Source organism: Acomys russatus, chromosome 17 (assembly GCF_903995435.1).
Source record: "Acomys russatus chromosome 17, mAcoRus1.1, whole genome shotgun sequence".
Lineage (NCBI taxonomy): Eukaryota > Metazoa > Chordata > Mammalia > Rodentia > Muridae > Acomys > Acomys russatus.
In genome coordinates, this window is record NC_067153.1 from 48,181,506 (window position 1) to 48,202,887 (window position 21,382).

At 50.4% G+C, this 21,382-nt stretch overlaps 1 protein-coding gene across 5 annotated transcripts in view; it reads left to right on the plus strand.

The window, feature by feature from the left end:
• Positions 1 to 8,140: 8,140 nt before the first annotated feature.
• The window catches only part of Ppara (peroxisome proliferator activated receptor alpha), a 73,835-nt gene continuing 60,593 nt past the window's right edge, over positions 8,141 to 21,382 (plus strand). For 2 of the 5 annotated variants that reach the window (XR_007832196.1, XM_051160145.1), the window contains exons 1-2: positions 8,141 to 8,438; positions 8,979 to 9,064. The gene's annotated coding sequence lies outside the window, so the exon portion shown is untranslated. The other 3 variants (XM_051160147.1, XM_051160146.1, XM_051160148.1) reach the window with 3 other exon arrangements.

Sequence of the window (21,382 nt, forward strand, 5' to 3'; positions counted from 1 at the left end):
AGTATAGAGTGATGATAGTTCAGTAAGTAAAGCCTTATAACCGTGAGGATTGAGTTTAAGCCCCACAACTCACATTAAAATAAATAAATAAATAAATAGTGCATGCCTGTAATCCCAGTGCAGGGGAGGTAGAGACAGGCAGCTCCCTGGAGCTCATTGGCCATCCATCCAGCCTAGCCTGCTTGGCAAGTTCTAGGCCAGTGGGAGACCCTGTCTCAACAGGAAGAAGTGAATAAAGACGGAGGAACAACACCCAGGATTGTCTTTCGGCTTGTGTACATACACTTACACCCACACCCACAGAAACACACACACACACACACACACACACCAGAAACAGAACTATTCAGAAACCGCGTCTCTCCATAGGGTGAAGCAAAGTTCCTGCTTTGAACAAACTGGCTGCCTTTCAAGGTTGTTTTCTTCCTAATTTTGCTTGCAGTTTCCCAAACCTATCTGGGAAATGCTAATGCTCTTGACGTTTCCAATAGCCAAAGCCATTTAAGTCACCTCTATAAGCAGCACATTTATCCTTGAATTTTAGCATCTATCACTTGGACCTGCCTGCTTCTGTTAATTCTTCCCCCCTACCCCCAAGGCAGCTGCTCCTCTGTGCCAATCAGGAGAACCTTCCATGTTCACTCACTTCGGGCGTTAAGGTGAGACCACCTTCAACTCTGGCCAGCCCAGCAGCATAGCTCTATTGTTTTTTGGGTATGCCATCTCTGCGTATTGACCTCTGCTCCTTCCCCTGGGCCTGGGACAGGTTATGACAAGTAGGCAGGGAAGTCCCTGTGCTTGAGTCTCTGGTTGCCTGCCATCCCTCTTGGCTCCCCTTTGCCTTTAAGACCTATCCCCAGCCCCTCTGCCTACATTCCAAGACTCTGTCTCAGCAGGATTGATTCTGTAGCCATACCTCTGGACTGCAGGGCTACAGAGCTGGCTCCTGCCTCCAGCCGGACAGCTTGTGGCTGGCACCGTCCATCAGCAAGAGAAACCGCAAGATCAGTCTTCCGTGGGAGCCTACTGGGTGCCAAGGCCACACAGCTAGTGAAGGCAGAGTCTTCCCCATCTGAGGAGGGAGGGATACAAGCCAGCCAAATGACCCAGGAAGCAGTAGACTGGGGTTTTCCCAAGGCACTGGGGGGACTGTGAAGGCAAGTGCCAGGGACATTAATTAGGCTAGACAGTGCATGGCCAGCCTAGGACATTGTAGCTCAAGCTAATGAGGGAGTACCAGGCTGTGGTTCTGCAGCTGGGTAAGAGCCCAGAGCCCGGCTTGCTGCCTGTCGGTGGTGCTGCGGTTGTTGGTCAGGGCAATGGGAATCGGGCTTGGAAGGTACCAGCTCGGCCCTTGGCTCCTGCTTAACACTGCTACATAGATTTAGGGTCATAAAACTCGGCACCGATCCTTGACAGAGACCTCAATTCATTCCAACACTTCCACCCTGGGAATGTGAGGAAGGCCTCCAGTTCTCAGGCTGTCCTCCTGCCAGCTAACCACTTTTCACTAAGAGCAGATCTATCTTTCCCACGGGAGGGTTGGGGGGGGGGGCCGGACCCGTGTCCTTCACTGCCCCAGGCCTTTTCCAGAGAAATGGCCAGCCTCTCACACTATCAGGAACGAAGCTTCCTTTCCTGCCTCTAGCTGCCTCTCCTAGGGACCCTCCTGAGGCTGCCTCTCCAAATCTGAGCCCTGGGAGGGTGCCCAGTGCCTTGTGCCAGAGCCTCGTGTGTGCAAATCTCCTGCAGGCTGTGCCGCCCACACCCTGCCCCTTGGCCTCCTGGAAGATCAGAATCAAGGCCTTGTAGAGGGTGTTGTATTTCACAATGCAAGTCTCAACATAAGCCAGTGTGTTGACTTGGAAAACAAATATCAAAAATAAAGGTGGGGGTGAGGGTGCTGGGCATGAGAAGTGCAGAACCATGTTAGGAACCTTTTGCAGCTCACTTCATGTGGATCAGAAAAACAGAGCCATTCAGGAAAGAGGTGGGAGGCAGCAACAGAGGAACAGAGGCCTGGGCTCTTACCCACTTGGAGACTCATCATGGGTTTTCTAGCACTTAGTGGGGCTAAGTCAGAACAAATCCATCTCTTCCTGAGAACCCAGCATGTTATTTAGGGATTTTTCATGAAGAAAGGGTATTTTCAGCTGGGCAGTAGTGGTACATGCCTTTAATCCCAGCATTCAGGAGGCAGAGGTGGGTGGATCTCTGAGTTTGAGGCCAGTGTGGTCTACAGAGTGAGTTCCAGGACAACCCTGTGTAAACCTACACAGAGAAAGCCTTTCTCGAAAAACCAAACCAAACCAAAAGCAAAGCAAAGGGGCGTTTTCAGCAATGATGGATTATAAAGAGTGCTCAGGGAAGAGAGGTACATTTCTCAAAATCAACTAATAAAGGTTGAGACTCTTCAACTCTTTTCCTTCCAGTTTGCTGAAGAGCTAAAAAAACAAAACAGAACAAAACAAACAACAAACAAAACAAGAACAAAGCTGGGCGTGGTGGCACACACCTTTAATCCCATCACTTGGGAGGCAGAGGCAGATGGATCTCTGTGAGTTTGAGGCCAGCCTGGTCTACAAAGCAAGTTCAGGACAGCCAGGACTGTTACCCAGAGAAACCCTGTCTCGAAAAACAAAACAACAACAACAACAAAAACAAACAAATAAAAAAAGAAACAAAACAAAAGCTTTATTAAACGTGGCTCATCCCCTTCTAGGAAACCAGGTGTGAGACACAGTCCAAGTCCACATTTTGGTAAAACCCAGGGCCACTCAGCTGGTCTTACCTCCAAAGGCAGCCTTCCCAAGCTCCCCTGATGTGTTACAGGGCCTGCAGCCCCTTCTACAGAGTGCTATGGAGCCAGTGGCTGCAGGCTGCGCTGGACAGGGGCCACTCTTCTATAAAAGGCAAGAGAGTGGAGGGGAGGGTGGCTCGAGGAGGCATGCAGCCATTGTGTGTGCAGAAGTGAGAGCTTCCGATTAGCTATGCTCAATGGTAGCCAAAATACGGCAAGCAGAAACTACCAGAGAGTAGGGAACTGAGCTAGCTCCACGGCATATGGAAGGAGGGCCTGCAACAGGGGCCAGCTTTGGCCATGAGACGCATTCTAAGAAGGTTCCTTGACTTGGGGAACCTCTTGGTACAACCCTCAGGCTAATGGTCACCCCATTAAGAATGCTACAATCCTTTCAGAGGGGTCATACAAGCGACTTCCTCATTCTCGAATCAGGACCCTGGGGAAGACACAACAGCCCTGCTGGCTAAATGGGAACGCTCTTGTGGGAGTCAAGTCCACTGTCAAAGTTACCGAGTGCAACCAGGCTCTGCACCAAGCGGGTGGTAATGTGTACTTCCAGGTCCCCAGTAGATGCTGAAACTCAGAACCTGAACCTAGGGACACTGGGTTTTTCCTATTCATTCAGACCCAGAATAAAGTTTAACTTATATAGCAGGCACAATAAGAGATCAGCAATCGATAGGATAACTGTAATAATATTGCAATAAACATTATTTAAAATGTGTGAAATGTCCATTTCTATTTAGTATTTTCACATTGAATTTGGCCACAGGTTCTTGCAAGCAAAGAAAGCACATTTTGTTTGTTTGTTTTCTTGTTTTGAAACTGAGTGTCTTCTCTTACGTAGCCCTGGCTGTCCTAGAACTTGCTTATGAACCAGGCTAGCCTCAGACTCACAGAAATCTACCTTCCTCTGCCTGCCTGGGGTCCCTGGTGTGAGCTACCACACCTGGCATGCACTTGTGACTAACACACTGTGCCTTATCTCTGCTCTCCTGACCCTTGCCCACTCACAGCTACGTAGCTCATGGTCCTGTCTCTGGTCCAGGTCAGAACAAATATCTTTTGGGGGTTGAATCTGTCTGCTTGGCCCTGCTCTGAGACTCTCGCAGGACACAGTGGGTCAATCTGCAAGGCTGTACTTTGGATTGGATAAAAGGCACCCATGACCCAGTGCCCTGAGACATAGCCCACTGGGGATGCAGTCACATGTACCCACAAGGAGAGTGTCTGTGCCCTGGGAAGGGGGCAGGAAGGGGCAAAGAACAGAGTTGCTGTGACCTTCTAAGACAAAGACAGACATCTGACCCATAGTGAGCAAAGGCAGCCTGGAAACTTAGGTTTGGAGACAGATTAATTATATATATATAGGGGTTAGGGTGTCCATGAAGCAGCAGTCTTTGAACAGAAGGTTCCGGATCCTGCAGACCTCCAGCGACTTCACAGCTTTACCTGCCACCACTGCCTGGGTAACAACCAGTAGTCAACCCAGCTCTCATCTCAGATGTTGCCCTGATGGAATTGCAGTTCTGCATATAACCCATCCATGGCAGGTGCCCCACAGACCTCAGGACAAATGCCAGCCCTCCATGTCCACCCCCTCACCCTCCTCAGCTACAAGGCTTTTCCCGGACAAGGTCCCCATCCTCCTCTGCCCACCTTATATCCCTCCCACCCTCTCCCTCCTTGTGCCTGTCTCTCCTTCTTGCCATGGCTTTTGAGTTGTCTTGGGGCCAGGACTGTCCGGAGCACCAGGCTCCTGTGTCTGCCAGAGCCTGAGGTATCAAGCCAGCAGTTGGTTTCCGTGCCAGGTGAGCACAGCTCGCAGAGTGGATGTAAGCTCCGAGACCATCCCCACTCCTTTCAGGTGGCTTCTGCCCTTGATTTCCTAATATGTGAAGTGGAGGGAGGTGGAGCTGCCTTCCAGGGCTACTGTGAGTCTAAGGTGAACATACATTGCTTCCTGAATGGTGAGTGCCAGTCCTACGGTGGCATCCGAGGACGTACTTCACCGAAGTCCACCTCTGGCCACCAGCAGCTTCCTATTTTCCATCAGCAAATACCTACTTCTGCCCTGGTGGACTTCCACCACCTGACTGAAGGCACGCGTCCAGGAGATCAGAGGCCACTGTCCTGACAGATGACACGATAGGCTTCTCGGAGCAGCAGAGGGCAAGCCAGTGACCCTCAGAGGCCTTGGGTGGTTCCTGGAAAGGACTTACATAAGCTGCAAGGTAAATACTGATGGACCTGGACTCCAGAGCCATGGGAGAATCCCCAAGTGCAGGGGCAGGGCAGGTAGTGGGGCTCCCATGCTTCCTGTACTCGGCTCCCACCCACTACCTGTAGGATCATGGCAGGCAACTCCCTGCCAGTAGCCTCTTCCATTAACCATTGGCAGGTGGGTGTATGCAGGAAGGGCTTCACAGAGTGGCTTTCTTTCCTAGGCCTGTGAACATAGAGGAGGCAAGTGTGTCTAACCTGCTGCCTGTGGGACATACATATATATCCCAGGATAGCTATAGATATGGCCCAACACATTTGCAGGTGGCATCGTCTTGCAATCTCAAAAGACATCCAGGGTGAACTAAGACACAGAGCCCCAAACTCCCAGTGGTTAATACGCCAGCTGGGGGGACAAGAACACTGATTTAGTCCTTAGAGTTACAACGTCTATTCAGCCCTCTACAGGGGGTGTCTCTCTGTTCTATGTGTATCTACACGCCTGAACACCTCAGGAAACAAAGAGAAAGGAGGCAGAGGCATCCCAGAGCCAGGTGCACACCCTCTGGGACATCTTCTCTCATGGCGGGTGTAGGATGAGCCTTTGTATCTCTCTCCTCTACAAGCAGTCCACCCAAACAAAATTCACTGTTCTCTGGGGCAAGTGACAGAGGGCCATTTGAGGAAAAGACATTCAGGATTTCTAAGAGAGTGATGGGTGGAAGGGAGCCTTTTTTCCAGAGCAATCCCTCTAGACATGTGGGTTTAAAAACAAACAAACAAACAAACAAACAAACAAACAAACAAAAAACCCCACCCACGGTTTCTCTTCTTAGCACCTTGGGAACTCCAAGAATTCTGTCATTTGTCCATGTTCTCTGTGTTCACAGCTACTCTGCTGACCCCTCTCCTTCGGAACCGTTCTTTCCAGATCATTCCAAATGTCTGGTAGACCTGAGTTTACAGTGGAACACTCTGAAAAGGAAGGCAACACCCCTGCATGTGGACTCTGGTCTCTGGAGCTTGGGACCTGCTGTACACCAGGTAACCAAGATCTCTCTTTCTAATGGCCTCCCTGGCCACCTGGTACACTAGGGAGGATGTCCTTTGGTGCAGCTACTGTGAGTAGCCTTAGGCCATCCTTGCTCACTGTTATAAACATGCCACTTAGCACAATGGTGCCACTGATAGGTCAAGGGAGTAACGTTGTTTCTGAATATCCCCTGGATTGTCCAGGAAATCATATAGGCAGGTCACTTTGCAAGGTCTTTTAATTTTTCCATTTATTTATTGTATGTAGCAGAGCAGCTCTGTGGTGTGTGTGTGTGTGTGTGTGTGTGTGTGTGTGTGTGTGTGTGCATGTGTACATAACTTGGTTGGTTCCTTCCTTCTACCATGTGGGTCCCCAGGATGGAATTCAGGCCTTCAGGATTGGTAGCAAGCACTTTAACCCACTCAGCCATTTCCAGGGTCCTAGTTTTGCAAGCTTTGAAGCATAATACAAGCAGTAGCTATTTCTTGGCTAGCGTGTGCAAAAAAAAAAAAAAGGGCTTGCCAGTAGGCAAGTAGGGAATGTTCTGTGGGTGTCTGGAGGGTGGGACAAAGTTCACCACAGGTATGAGGCTAATCAGCAAGGGTGAGCTTAAAAGAAGTTCCTGAGTATTCCTGTGGTCTGGTCTCCAGTTCCCCCTGGATAAGGAAGAGATGTGTGCTTCAAGTTTCCTTTCCCGAGTAGGTTCTTCCTGGTGCTCATCGCCACAAATAGCATAGTGGCAGGCTCAGCTTGAGGACAGACAGGAGGGCATAGCACACATTTCGTTCCGAAGCAGTGGCGTCCTGGTGCGTTGCCACCCCGGGGGCCGTGTGCATTCCGAGAGTGGAGATCCAGGGGCGACGCAAACAAAGCGGCTGTGCCCGGTCGTGGCCTCCCCCCGGGATAGGAGTTGGCAGAACCCCAGTGCCTGAGCTGGGCACAGTCAGCACCTCTAGCGTACTCAAAGAGACCGAAGCCCGGGGCGGGGCGAAGGCGGAGGGTCGCAGCGGCAGTGTCTCCCAGCGACCGTCCCCGATGCCCTTCAGCCTCCGTGTTCCTTGCCCGCCACACCCACCCTGGCACCTCAGCCACCTGTTGCTACGTGCCCCAGCTCGCTCTTCCATTCTCCCCATTTCGCATCCTGCGGCTCTGAAGATCAGATCCCTCCCGCCAGCCACCCTACAAACTCCTGGAACTCGGGGCGCGCGCTCAGCGCTCTAGACCAGCTCACCGAGGGCACCCGGGAAGCTCTACCATCCCGGTAGCCTTGAACTTCAGTTCGGGCCGGTGCGCGAGGCTGGGAACAGTAGCCTGCGCACCAGGGTGCACCCTTCCCACAGGGCTGTTCTCGCCCGTCGGGTGACCTTGGGCAGTCCCTTTACTTAGCCAGCCTCAGTTTACCAACGCATGCCCGGGCCTCCAGGCACTAAATGGGCACTGAAGAGAGCGGCCCTGGGCCTTTTCGGCCCCGCCCTCGCCCTGTCGCAGCCTATCAGACGCTGCCGTCCGGGGGGTGTGTCTGGTCCTGCGCCCCGGCCCGGGCCTAGGGGGCGGGGTTTCCGGGGCGGTCACCTCGCCGCGGGACCCCGCCGGGGACGTCCGAGGGGCGGTGCGTGTCGTGGGGGCGCGGCTGGCACGGGCTCGCGGAGGCGGTGCCGGGCTGGAGCCCCGAACGCGGCGGCCCCACGACAGGGGTGACGGGGGCGGAGGCAGCCGCTTGCGCCCCGCCTAGCGCCTCCTCCCCCGGCGTGCTGACCCCGCGGACCTGCAGGCGGAGCGCAGCCTCAGGTGGCCAAAGGCGGAGGGCAGTTGCCGGGGCGGGAACCAGGCGTCCCCTGTCCCGGGACAGTGAGGTGGGTGGACAGGGAGGGGAGGGGCTCGGTGGCGCATGCGCGTGGATCAGGGGCGCGGGTCTGGAGACCCACAGGCACCAGCGAGGGCACTCAGTAGGAATGCGTGTGACTTTCGGGGCCGCGGGACCGTCCGCTACCTAGGGTTCCCGAGAGCGCCGGGCGCCGGCTCCGAACCCTGGTGTTAGCAGCTGGTGCTGGTGCTGGGGGCTTTGCGGAGCCCTAGAACTGCAACGACGCTTGGTCCTCTGGTTGTCCCCTGGAGGAAAGAGCCCACGGGCGGGGACATAGGGTCGCGCCTTTCCCACAGCGTGGTGCATTTGGGTGTTACTCACGGCGGGGAGGCGTTTCCTGAGACCCTCGGAGATCTTAGAGGCGAGGTATCCTGAGGCCCCGACAGACTGATCCTGGGGTCACTGAGCCGGGCCACTGCTGTGGATCTGGAGAAACGCCTGTGGGTTCGTGTCACCAGCAGCTGACCCTCTTTAAGCACCAGTTTCCACAGTATACCTGACCTTAGTGGGGAGATGTGAGTAGGGTAGAAACTTTGCCAAAGCTACCCTATGTCTCTGCCCTCCAGAGCCTAGTGCCACAGAGAGTCCTGAATGGGGCCAGCTTAAGTCTCCTCTGTGCCCCTGCCCTGATATGGATGAAGGGAGCAGGGAGCGACGGTGCGCTAGTTAGGAGAGTGATTCTGCCCCCAATGCCCACTCTATCCAACCAGCCTAGAACAACCTTTCCCTAAACATTTTTTTAAAGAGAAAGTAAATATTCTTTCTAAGAAAAATCCATGATGGTATATAATGTCTTTGAGGTGCACTCCGCGATTTGGGGCTGCTCACTCACCGCCCCAGCCCCAGCCCCATTCCATTCCCCTAAGGAAGCCAGAAAGGCCCCTCCTCTCCCAGCTTTTCTTGGGGGAGGAGCACCGAACTTCCTTGGGCGACCCTGGGACGCTGCTGTGGTGGTTGCAGGCAGCAGGGTCACAGTGACTTTCCCAAGGTGGTGGAGCGTTGTGGGGGAATCCAGAGAACATACTGTAACCGGTTCCTTCCTTAATGTTCTACAGCCAAGACTGAAGTTCAAGGCCCCGTGTTCCGAGTGAACTGAGGCTTGTGGCCGGTCAAGCTCGGGAGCAAGACGTTGTCATCACAGGTAAAGAGGGTTGAGGGACTGCTTCCAGACTGGAATATTGTAAATGCTGTCTTTGGCTGCACTTTTGTCTAGCAGTGGGGGTTGAGTGGTGATTATTTTGTGGTGAAACAGTAGGTGTAGGCAAATCGATGGGTCCTCATTTTCACTTCTGAGAGACTGAAGTCTGTTTCGATGGGAGCTTCGCTTGGTTTCTTTATGGCAGGCTGCTTTGGTGTCATTTAAAAGGAGGCAGTATTGTTTTAGAAATGATGGTACCATCAGGTTATAAACTGACTAGTAAGACTGGCCTGCTGTCTCCTAGAAGTGTTAATATCAGTTTGACTAAGTGTTAGGCAAGTTTCATCATCCCGCCAGGGCAAGAATGACCGCAAGAAACAGCCAGATGAACATTACATAGTGACCATATAAAAGTCCAAAAGACAGTGGGCCTGGTGATAAGTGAATTAGCAGTAGACAGCAAAGTGTTTCTTTTCCAACACCTTAAATGCATATGGAAACACATTAGACTTACAGAATTTGTTAACAGGGCAGGAGCTTGCTATGTAGCCCGTGCTAGCCTGGAACTTGTTATGTAGCAGAGGCTAGCCTTGAATTCTTTGTATTCCCTTCTCAGCTTCCCAAATACTGAAAGCTGAAGTAGTTCTTTTAAACTTATGTTTGTCAAGCCTATAAGCAGAGGTCTAAAAAGTAAAATTATGTGTGTGTGTGTTCGCGCGCATGCGTGTGCGTGTGTGTGTGTGTGTGTGTGTGTGTTCAAATGTGTGAAGGGTAGAAAGAGAGTAAGAGAAGAGAAAGCATCTTTCTAATTTGTTTTATTAAATCTTAGGTTGAGAAAAATTTCACGTGAACAAAATGTATTTTTGCTTCATTTAAAGTGTCTATATAGTTACTCACTAGGTTGGGATACCGTATTTAGCCAGTGTATATATAGACATATGTGAAAGTATAATTCATTCATTTGGTTCATGTTTATTGTGTAGCTGCCAGAGGGTGCTGTGCCATTCATGAACAAGGTAGCTATGAAACTTGATTTAAACCTGAAGGCTGGGTGATGGTGCACACCTTTAATCCCAGCACTCAGGAGGCAGAGGCAGGCAGATATCTGAGCTTGAGGCCAGCCTGGTCTACAGAATGAGTTCCAGGACAGCCAGGGCTACACAGAGAAACCCTGTTTAAAAAAAAAAAAAAAAAAACAAGAGACAAGCAAAGGAAGGAAAAAAAGGAAGGAAGAAAGAAAGATGAGGGCTGAGGCTACAGCTCAGTTGGTGGGGTCCTTGCTCACCATATACAAGATTTGGTGCCTAGCACCTCATAAACCAGGCACAGTGTAACCCCAACACTGGGGAGATAGAGGCCAGGGAACAAACCGCATATGATATGTTTGAGCTATCCCAGGCTGCATGGAAACTGTCTCAAAAACAAATAAATCGCCAGGCATAATGACAGTCCTTTAATCCCTGCACTCAGGAGGCAGAGGCAGGAAGTTCTCTGCGAGTTCAAGGCCAGCCTGGTCTATATTGAGAGAGTTTTAGGCTATCGAGTGTTATACAGTGAGACCCTCTCTTAAAACAAAAACAAAAACAAAACAAGTCAAACAATAATAACAACAATGCAAACAAAAAAATTTATAACTATCCCACATGATGGTTAAAAGATAAAGATACTGAAATGTAATGAGAGAGTGGATGCCTTAGCCTTTTGTGACTAGGGACCTCTATGTCCCCCCTTTTAATGTTATGATTATTTGTGTGTGTGTGTTTGTTTTTTTTTTTTTTTTTTTTTGGTTTTTCGAGACAGGGTCTCTCTGTGTAGCCTTGGCCATCCTGGACTCACTTTGTAGACCAGGCTGGCCTCGAACTCACAGCGATTCGCCTGCCTCTGCCTCCCGAGTGCTGGGATTAAAGGCATGCGCCACCACGCCCGGCTTATTTGTGTTTTTATAATATCGTCGGAGAAGATTTTACAAAGACATCAATTGAAATGTCTTTTTGCTTGTTGTAAATAAATTTTAACCACAACGGAACCCTCCCCCCCTACCCCCTTACCCCCCTGTACCTCCCGTTTTCTTATACCACCTCTGTGTGGGATGGTGATGTTCTTGGTGTCAGATGTTTGTCCTCATTTTGTGGCATTGCAGCTAAGGTTGTGGCCTGTTGAATGTCTGCTTTTTGTCATGGAAGGGAGAGGGTCTCTGTTTTTATTTCTGATTTTTGGTAGCTTGATGGCTACTGATATGGTTTCATTGGACGTGGTGTCACATGCCTTAATCCCAGCACATGGGAAGCATTGGCAGGCAGATTTGTATGAGTTCTAGGGTCTGGTGTACATAGTGAGTTCCAGGCCAGCTGGGGCTACATAGAGAGACCCTGCCTCATAAATAAATAAATAAATAAATAAATAAATAAATAAATAACAATAAATGCCATAGTCTGCGTGCTGGACAAACATTTGCTATGTCTGTGGCTTTTAGCCTTTTTTTTAATGCGCAGAATAAGCTTAGGGCTTAGAGAAAATTAGACACACAATTTAAATCTCCAACTTGGTGATAGGAGGGGTTTTTGTGAGGTGTCTATTTTGGCTTGGTTGTCGAATATCAAGCCAAGCCTAGGGCTCCAAGTTCACAGCACGCGCTATGCTAAGATACGGTCCCAAGTTCGGTTGAGTTTTCTGCAGTAGGCGCTTCCTGAGAGAAGCACTAGGCGGTTTAGCAGAACTTGCTTCCCCCCCCCCGACCCCCGCCCCTTGCAGACGGGCATTGGGTTTCCTGTGGAAAGGAATGCCGGGCTTGTGGCTTTCCGTGCTGTCTTACACATGTACTCATTCTGTGAAGGCTGTGTGTGCTTGTGCTCCACCTCTGCAGCCCTCAATGGCTGAGCATCAAGAGGTGGTGACTTTGGTGTCCCACAGGAGCGTGTGCACCTCACGCGGCAAAGCCCTTGCTCCTGGGTGGTAGCCGAGCTGAGCTGGTTTGGAGTCTGCGCAGGGTGAAGGAATGGGTACTGGAACGCTTGCACTGGAAAGGCACCTGGGTACAGCAGGAAAGGTGCGATGTCCTTCATTACGACATTTGGGTCCCTGTCTCTCAGCTGCCACCGGCTAGGCCGCAGACTTCTGTCCGCCTCCCTAAATTGCTGCTTCTTAGCAGAAGACGCGTTCTTCACCAGACCATCTTTGAGGGGTTGTGAAGCTGAGAAGCAGGCCTGAGTAACTGTCAAGGTAGCTTGGGCTCTGGGCCACCCATGTTGCTCTCCTACCCCAAACCAAACTGCTGCTGCCACAGCTTTTTGAACTCTTGGAGACTCTGAGAAAGAGACTCCCTCACTACCCTCCTATGGTCTCTCATCAGATTTCAGTTTGAAACAGGTAGAGGCCAGGGCTCTATCAGTAAGAACACAGTTGTCACAAGTGGCCCCTGTGAGCTTAGGATGTGAGCGTGACCCCAGGTCTTGGCAGCGACAGACAAGTCCGGCCATGTGTCCTCACTCCAATGCATCCCCAGGGGTGTTCAGTCTATGGCCGGTGGGCCATGTGTTTCCCAGGATAGCTATGAGTGTGACACAGCACATGTGTACATGTTGTAACAGCGCAATGTCAAAAGGTCCTGGTGACCATTAGACTACACCATACTGAGGGAAATCTACTGTATGGGCTGGGTTTGTGTGTCAACTTGACACAAGCTAGAGTCACCAGAGAGGAAGGAGCCTCCATTGCTGAAAGCCCGCCATGAGATCCAGCTGTAAGACATATTCTCAATTGGTGATCAGTGGGGGAGGACCCAGCCCGTGGTGGGTGGTGGGTGGTGGGTGGCTCTGGGTTCTTACCAGAAAGCAGGCTGAGCAAGCCATGGGCAGTAATCAACGCTAGCACCCCTCCACTGCCTCTGCATCAGCTCCTGCCTCCAGGATCTTGCCCTGTTTGAGTTCCTGTCCCAACTTCACGGTCTTTCGTGGCGGGCGGTAGGAACCCTAAGACACTCACTATAAGGAAACCTCCTGCAGCTTACAGGAGCCGCCCATGTCTAGGTGTTGCCTGGCCCCATGGCTCCTGGGGAATCTGCCTCTCTCACCGAGGCTGGATCAGTGAGAGTTGAGTGGGGTGGGTGGGGGGTAAGGGGTGGGGATGGAGGGGTCTGTTCGCTGCTGATCTGCTGGCACCGTAGATTTCGTAGGGACTTGTAGAATTTCACCGAGTGTGTAAATGATTGGCCAACTTGAGATCAGCAAGAATTCATGGCCGTGTGCCCTTGTAAATGGGAACCCTCACGTGCAAGGGCAGGCATCACTGAGCTGGCAGGTGCTGTTCCCTCGTCTCTGCTGTGAGGCACCTCTTTGCTGTTGGCCAGCTCCCCTCTTGTCCAGGGTGTCATTTCCATGGCACTGGGGTTAAGGTGTTGTGGTTGCAGTCAAAACAGTACGTGTGTAATTATCACTAGCTTTGGGAGCTAGTGTGTGTGAAATAGACTTGTTTTTTTTTTTAAACTAGAAAATCTCAAGGTCTGTTGAAATAAAAAAGCTATTTTCCCCCCTTGCAAGTCCATAGATTTAAATGTCAAATCCTTGAATGAAAAAGAAATGTGTTTAAGGTTTTGTGAGTTGGGATGTGTATGTATTATTTTTTTTTTAATGTATGAGTGTTTTACCTACATGTATAGACATGGTGCCCGTGGAGGCCAGAAGAAGGCACTGGATCTCCTGAACTGGAGTTACAGACACTTGTGAGCTGCCATGTGGGTACTGGGAATCAAACCAAGGTCCTCTGGGGAAAAAAAGCCAGTGCTTTAACCACTAGGCCATCTCCCAAGTCCCGATGCGTATGCATTTAATGGGCTAAGGCTCTTGCATGGGATGTATGCTCTGGAGACAAATTTAATGCCCTAGAAGGTAGCACCCATCAGACTGCTTTTATCCTGCTGGACTTTAAGAGATTTGGAAATAAAAGAAGAGCAAACATTCTAATTGGATCCACCTACTTGACACTCTTCGCTCAGAGAACACAAGGGAGCCTTTGAAAAAGCATCACTCTGGATCCTAAGAGTCAGGGGTAGAACACAGAAAGGTTAATTGTCCCAAGGGTCGTTGAAACTTGTGAACAGTTCAAGAGTAAGGGGCCCCTGGACTCCTCATAGCCATTTGTAACTGAACAAGTCTGTGGTTAAGTGATAACTACTCTGAGGTGACAGGCAACCACTATGGGGCAGCGGAGGCGGGAAGGTGGGGGGGGGGAGGGGGCGGGGAAACCTAGTCATTAGAGGTGGATGAGTGGCTGAACCTGATTCTGGAACACATCAAAACATTAGCGGCCAGCGAAACAAGGTGGCTTGTGAAAATGCGCGATTGATTCATGTAGCAGCGAACACATCTTACTGGCCCTAAAGCGGGCATTTCCCTGTTCCCTCCATGCTAAATGCAGACGGGTTTTTATTGGAAGAAGTTTTAGCTGTATTTTCTAGGTGGCTCTTCTGATTGGACAAAAGGATATCTAATGGCTTCTTTGCCCTGTCTAGAGTCACAAACCTCTCTGACGCGTTCCAGGCTCCAGTCACCACAGAGACCAGCCTGCTTTTAGGGCATAGCTTGATATGACTGGGGCAGGGTCTTATTCACCATGCACTCACTTTCTATTCCCGTGCCTAAAGAATGCTGCCTTAGGCAGGGGAAGTCTGTTCCCAGGGCTTTGAACTTTGGTGCACGTCTGAGTAGGTGAAAGTTACTGAGCATGGAAATCAGCCTGGCAGTGTGTGGCTGCGGTGCCCTTGGACTTTACAATTTAGGGAAGTATTTTGTTCAAGCATTATCATTGCCTCGGTTTTTTTTTTTTTTTTTTTTTTTCCGCCTCCACTTTGAAAAATGCTATAGATGTCGCCAGATGCAGGGAGGGGGAGCTTGGCTCCCTTTCCCTGCCTGCTGCCTCACAAGCAGGAGCCTAAGGTCCTTGAAACTTCAGAACATGACCCCCATTATCTCACCTCCAAAAAAAGTCACTTTGTCCAGTGTGTCTTTCCATCAGGAAAGACGGTCTATTAATGCTGTTGTTTTGAAATCCTAAAAACAAGCCTGGCCTGCCATAGTCACTGTGGAGTACTGACAGAGGAATATCACTTTTTAAAAAAGCTCAGGTGTGCAGAGATGGGTAGGTGCACATACCACAGAAAGCAAGGAGGCTTGAAAAGGAGGCACGCAGCTAAGAAGGGAGTTTGAGTGCCTGCACGCCCCGAGCCAGTGCTCTTTGAAAGCTACAAGTGGGAGGGCTCACGTGCTGGTGATCAGTGTGGAATGAAGTATGGCAGCATACGCCTGTAATCCACACTTGGGAATCTAAGGCAGGAGGATTGCCACAAGTTCTAGAATAGCCTGGCTAAACAACAGCCACAGAGGGAACATGGAGTGGAAAGATCCGTGTGTCGGGAGCATTTATCCAAAGCAGAGAGGATTCTAGATGCATGAAGGCATTGTGACAGAAAGGAGGCGGGGAGGCAGGCAGGGGACATTCACAAATTGCATCGGATGCAGGTGAATCACAGGTGGTGGACGAAGGGCACCAAGTCCTTGCCACTGAACCCGGAACCCTGGAGTAGAGGCCAAGGCGAAGGGCTGCAGTTCTCAGGCGAGAGGACAGCAGTGGTGAGGGAGGAAGCCTCTGGGCCTGGCTTCCCACTAAGGGCAGTAAAGGCTCCTTAGCAGGGCCCCGGGTTGTATGTAAGTAGCAGGCAGGTAGCTGAGGAGGATTCAGAAGGAACAGTGGTACATGAGCTCTTTTACTCTGGAGACCAGACATTATCGGCTTTCCCCCTGCCCTGTTCTCTACTTGAGTGAATCTAATAAAGGTAGCTTTTAGTGTCTAGGGCAGAAGTCTAATGAAAGTGAATGTTTAACCATACCCAAGGGCAACTGATAATCTCAATAGCAATAGAGGCACAGACTTGGAGAAAAGGGAGCAGGAGGACTCCAGCTGGGACTTCCTTGACTAAGAGGGCACAACCCTATGATGAAGTGGGACCCTTTGGGGAAATGGGTGACTTTAGAGGGGGAATTTCCTGGTGGGAGAAAGCATTTTCTAGTAGGTATTTTAGAAGGCAACCTGCCCGCATTTGAAAGGACGTTTGGTAATGATTCTCGGAGAAATAAGGAGATCATCGAAAACTAGACAGTGAGAGATGGCAGTGTGCGTTGTAGCGTAAAGGTGAGCACAGCCACATCCCAGTTATTTTGAGAGTGTTGTATTTAGGCACATCGACGTAAATTGCCAAAGGGCCAGTTAACATGGACTTCCTGATTCCTAGAATCCCCAAGGACAGTCTCCTGGACCCAACCAGTCCCCCACCTCCTGCCAGGCCTCTGCACTTTGCCATCTGTCTCAGAATCCATATCCGGGCATTATCTGTGACCTTGCCATGACTCTCAAGCTCTGTGTGTCTTATTCTGAGCCATCTTACACTGTCCCCTCTCCTTGATCGTCCCCCGGTGCTGGCCCGGGGGAAACTTGGGGCAGGACAAGCTTCATGGCCCTTTCCCATCACTTAGCAGTTTTTTCACCTGGCCTGTGCCTCAGTTTCCTCGTCCATCAATGGGATAAATAGCAGTGCTTTTCATAGACAGTTCTGCCTGGCAGGCTCTAAGAGCTCTCTGTATGCTTGCTTGTCTTAACTCTAGCCCACAGCCCATCAGCTCCTACATCAGACACTCGTGAGTTTCAGTGATGACGAGAAAGACACAGTCTGATGCCCCGGGGCTGACACTTTCTGCTCTGGCGTCTTATGGTTGGTTTCCTACTCTTTGCTTCTTGCACAGATGAAGAAGACATGAACCGTTTAGGTCCTCTCTTGTCCCGTAGCCCCTTATCTTCAGATCTCAGCTGAAGACTTCCTTCTTAGGCTCCTCCCTGAGTCCCCCCTGGGTACCTTCCTGTCAAAGCGAGGTGGGGGAGCTATGGCTGTGATTTGAGGAGATTGACTCTCCCTGAGACACCCCCCTCACCCCCAACAGCTGCAAGAAGCCTTGTACTCCTCACTAATACTTCATCCGCAGCGTGAGCAACAGGTGCGCTCTCTGAGATTTCTTGAAGGCTGCGCTTCCTTCATGAAGTCTTCATGCTTTCCCTGAAATTGGGTGTGTGCATGCATGTGTGTGTGTGTGTGTGTGTGTGTGTTTTCCATATGCAGGTACACCTAGGAGCCAGAGGCATTGGATTCCCTGGAGCTGGGGTTGTGGGCAGTTGCGAGCTACCTAATGTGGGTACCAGGAAACACACTCTTAACTGCTCTATCCTTCTCTACTTTACTTTTATTGACTCGGCGGGAAGGCTGACTTACCGATGAGCTTCAGGAACCCCACCTGTCTCTGGCCCTCCGAGTACTGGGGTGCAGACACATGCCTCTGTGCTGAGATTTTATGTGGATCCAGATTCCAGTCCTCATGCCTGTGTGTCAGGCACTCCACGGCCCGATCCTTCTCCCCAGCCATGCATTGAGGAGTTTTGCTCATCACATACCCACAGGCTATTTGACTGACTGCGACTACTCTTTCTGCCTTCTCTTGGAGTCTACCAGCCACTTGGTTCCCAGGCTTATTCATTTAACATGTATTCATTACAGCCCAGTGGGTGCCAGTCTCGGTCCTGGGTGCGGAGCAAGCAGTAAGAAACCCCAGGGATCACCCTTCCCTCGCATTGCTTTACTTTTTTAGTCCTCCCAGGCTACAAGGAGCGGCAGGTGGGTAATGAAGCATGGTCTGTGGTGTGAACGGACCCCGTGTAGAGCATCCAGTGGCTGCTCCAAGGATACATGCACAGGGCTTAACAGTGACTCCAGTGTGCAGTGCAGGGCTCATTTGTTCTAGGAGTCTGGAATTTCCTTTTACTAAAGGAAAGGAGTTGAGGGAACAGTGAGACTCACTAAGAATTCGTGAATCCGCAGAGCCCGCTTTCAGTTCTTTTCATTGTGATCTTGAGGCATTAAGCGCTGAGTTAAACTCCTCTTGACCCACATCGGCCGGCGGGATCTAATCTTAGGTGATTATTAACTCTAATCAGGAATCTAATGGCCGATATTCAGGAAGCAGTACCCATTTAATCACCACGCCTGCCTGTCCACTTCCTGTCTCCTATGGATCCAGTAGCCTTGGAGCAGTGACCATCTTCCCGTGTGCCAGCCAGCAGGTCAGTGGCTTCCTGAGATGGAGCCTGAGAGGGTAAGAGCAGGCTTTGGGGGTACGGGCTTCATACCATTCAGCTTGATTGGCCTGCGTGAGCTAAATTGTTCTCTGGGGAAATATAAGCCTCTCATCCAAGCCTGTTTGCTAGAAGAATCTAAAATGAGTGTGAGCGCAGGCCAGTCCTTGATTTGCCTGGTGGGTTTGTGGGATGGGGGAGGGCATCTACATTGTATCTGGGAGTTATGAGCCCTTTAGGTCAGATGGGAGCGGAACTTCTGGACAGGGTACCCAGACTACCCTGGGAAACCAGGCAGCAAGATGGGTCTAAGGGTTTTAGTTTTTCTTTTAAAACCAGGCTGTTAAAATTAGTGTATGTCATTTGCATACAGTGAGATCCGTCTGTCCTCAGTCTATGGTTTTTTGAGGGTTGGGAAACCTACCGGATCCCTATTTTCTCGCTAGAAGTCAGTTAAGGTTCCTACTGGTCCCTCTGTTGTTGACACCGATTGCTTTCACATCGCTCTCACGTTCCCAATGCCTCCCTGCCTTCACCTCAGCCGCCTCCCTCTGCGGCATCTTCTAGCCAGCAGAAGTTAGAATTTTCCACTTGTGAGAGTTCAAATGAGCCCCTTGGTCCTACCCTCAGTCTCAGTATGGCCTGCCATCTCGGCCCCTGTAGGAATCTTCTAAAGTGTCGGAGCTTTTAATACTACAACCTGTGGACTCTGAGGATAGGAGTTTTTCCTGGTTCTGGGGGCAGCAGTCTGTATCGGCTGGCAGAGCTGTTACCTGTGAAGGTTCTGGGCAGACCCCATCCTTGTCTCTCTAATGCAGTGACTCTTTCACAGAGGTCAGATATTATGCATATCAGGTGTTTACATTATGATTCATGACAGTAGCAAAATTACAGTTATGAAGTTGCAATGAAATAATTTAGTCCCTGGGGGCTGCTCACCACAGCATGAGGGACTTGTATTAAAGGGCCGCAGCACCAGGAAGGTTGAGAACGTTTGCTCTAGTGTCTGTCATGGCCATAACCTGCCAGTGCAGCCCTGCTGTGTCGGCTTTCACTTCACAAAGCATCCTCTCATATCTGTCTGTGGCCACAGTTTTGTTTTAATGTTATTGAGAGAGGTGGGGGGGGGGGAATGGAAGGAGGGAGGGATGGAGGGAAGGAGAGGGAGAATATGTGCATGTGGAGGGAAGGAGAGGGAGAATATGTGCATGTGTGTGTGCACGTGCACATTCATGTGTGTAAGGATGCACACGTTGGAGGTCAGAGAACAACTGTTGGGGAGTCTGTTCTGGTCTTCTACTTTGTGGAGACAGCGTCTCCCTTTGACTGTCTCTCAATGCGTACCCCAAACTAGCTGGCCTGAAAGCTACCCAGGATTCTCTTGTCTCTACTCCCTTCACATTGGAGTGCTGGCATTAATTACATGCCCCGCTGCATCCAGCTTTTTATGTGGGTTCCGAGGATAGCACTTGGGTCATCAGGCTTGCACAGCTAGCCTGCCTACCCATTGAGCCATTTCCCCAGGCCTGTATTCCCCTTCTTTGATGGAGATGTCTGTCACTCTGCCTTAGGCCTCACCTACACCACGGTGAACTCACTTTAACCTTATGGTTGGTGACTCATTTGCTGTCTGTCTCTGAGATATGGTGAGTTGAAATTGAACACTTCCATGAGGAACACAGATCAACTGAAATACTCCGCCCCCCACACCTCCCACCCCCACCCCCTGCAGCTCATTGCAGAACCCTTTACCATGTGAGAGAATGAGACAGCTCTGGAGCCGTGATTCCATGGCTGCTCATAGCTCCTCCTTCAAGTCCACAGTGTGTTGGCAACTGAGCAACATTCGGGGAGGTGTAGAACTTTGAGGCCACTCAGCTGCTCATCCTTAAATGTGGATCTGGTAGGGGAGCTAGTGATGGCCAAGGTCATGCTGTGGGACAGGTCACAGTGGCCTTGCACAGGACAGGGGTGAGAGGTTTAGGGTTTCTGGTATAGCCCAGCATGGCAGCTGCCCCTTCCCTACATGAGACTGGTGTGAGGATAAAACTAGCACCTTGTCTGCTTAAGGGTGTGAATGAGTGGAGAAAGCATGGCACACAGAGGCAGGGGTCCTGTGAGGACGTCACAGCTCCTGGCCCCTGAAGAGAAAGGAAGGAGAGGTAATGTGGTCATGGCACATGATTCCTGGCTGGTTTCCGAGTCACTCTGTGGTTGGATCTGAGCCCCTCTTCCTTGAGATCATGTACAGACAGCAAACGTGCAGGCACATGGTCTCCTCATGTCATAAGTGCACATGATGTGCTTTACAAAAACCAGAAAAATGACAGAGGAACTGGCAATGAATATGCAAAACCTGTGTACCATCCTTAGCCATCTGGGAAACGTAAATCAGAATTGCACCGAGTTTCCATCTCATCCCAGTCAGAGTGGCTTCAGGAAGAAAACAAACAACATTAAGTGCTGGCGAGGTAGCGAGGAAAGGGCAAGCCATCCGGTGTTGGTGGAAATGTAGACTGGTGCAGCCATCAAGGGAACCAGTGTGGAGGTATCTCCAAAGCTAAAAATAGAAGTACTACATGGTCTAGCTATACCCAAAGGGATCTCAGGCAGTGATGTACCTCAGAGACACTTGGACAGTGATCCTTATTTTGGCATTATTGATGGCAGTCAAGATAAGGAATGGCCTTGCCCATCAGCAGATAAGGAGATAAAGAAATGTGGTTAAAAAAAAAAAAAAAAAAAAAAAAAAAAAGAAATGTGGTCATACAGGCAAAGGAGTTTTATTTAGTTACAAAAAGGAGCGGAACCTTGCCATTGTCAGTGAATGTGTGGAACTGAAAATCATAGTATAAGCCTGGTGGTGGTGGTGCATGCCTTTAATTCCAGCACTTGGGAAGCAGAGGCAGGTGGATCTCTGAATTCCAGACCAGCCTGGTCTACATAGCAAGTTTTAGGACAGCCATGGGCACACAGGGAAACCCTGTCTCAGATAGATAGATAGATAGATAGATAGATAGATAGATAGATAGATAGACAGATCGATCACTGTGTGAATGAAATAAGACACATGAAGGCAGATACTGCGTGTTTTCTCTTATGAAGGGTCTAGATTTAAAAACCATATGCCTATACATGACATGGAAGATGGGA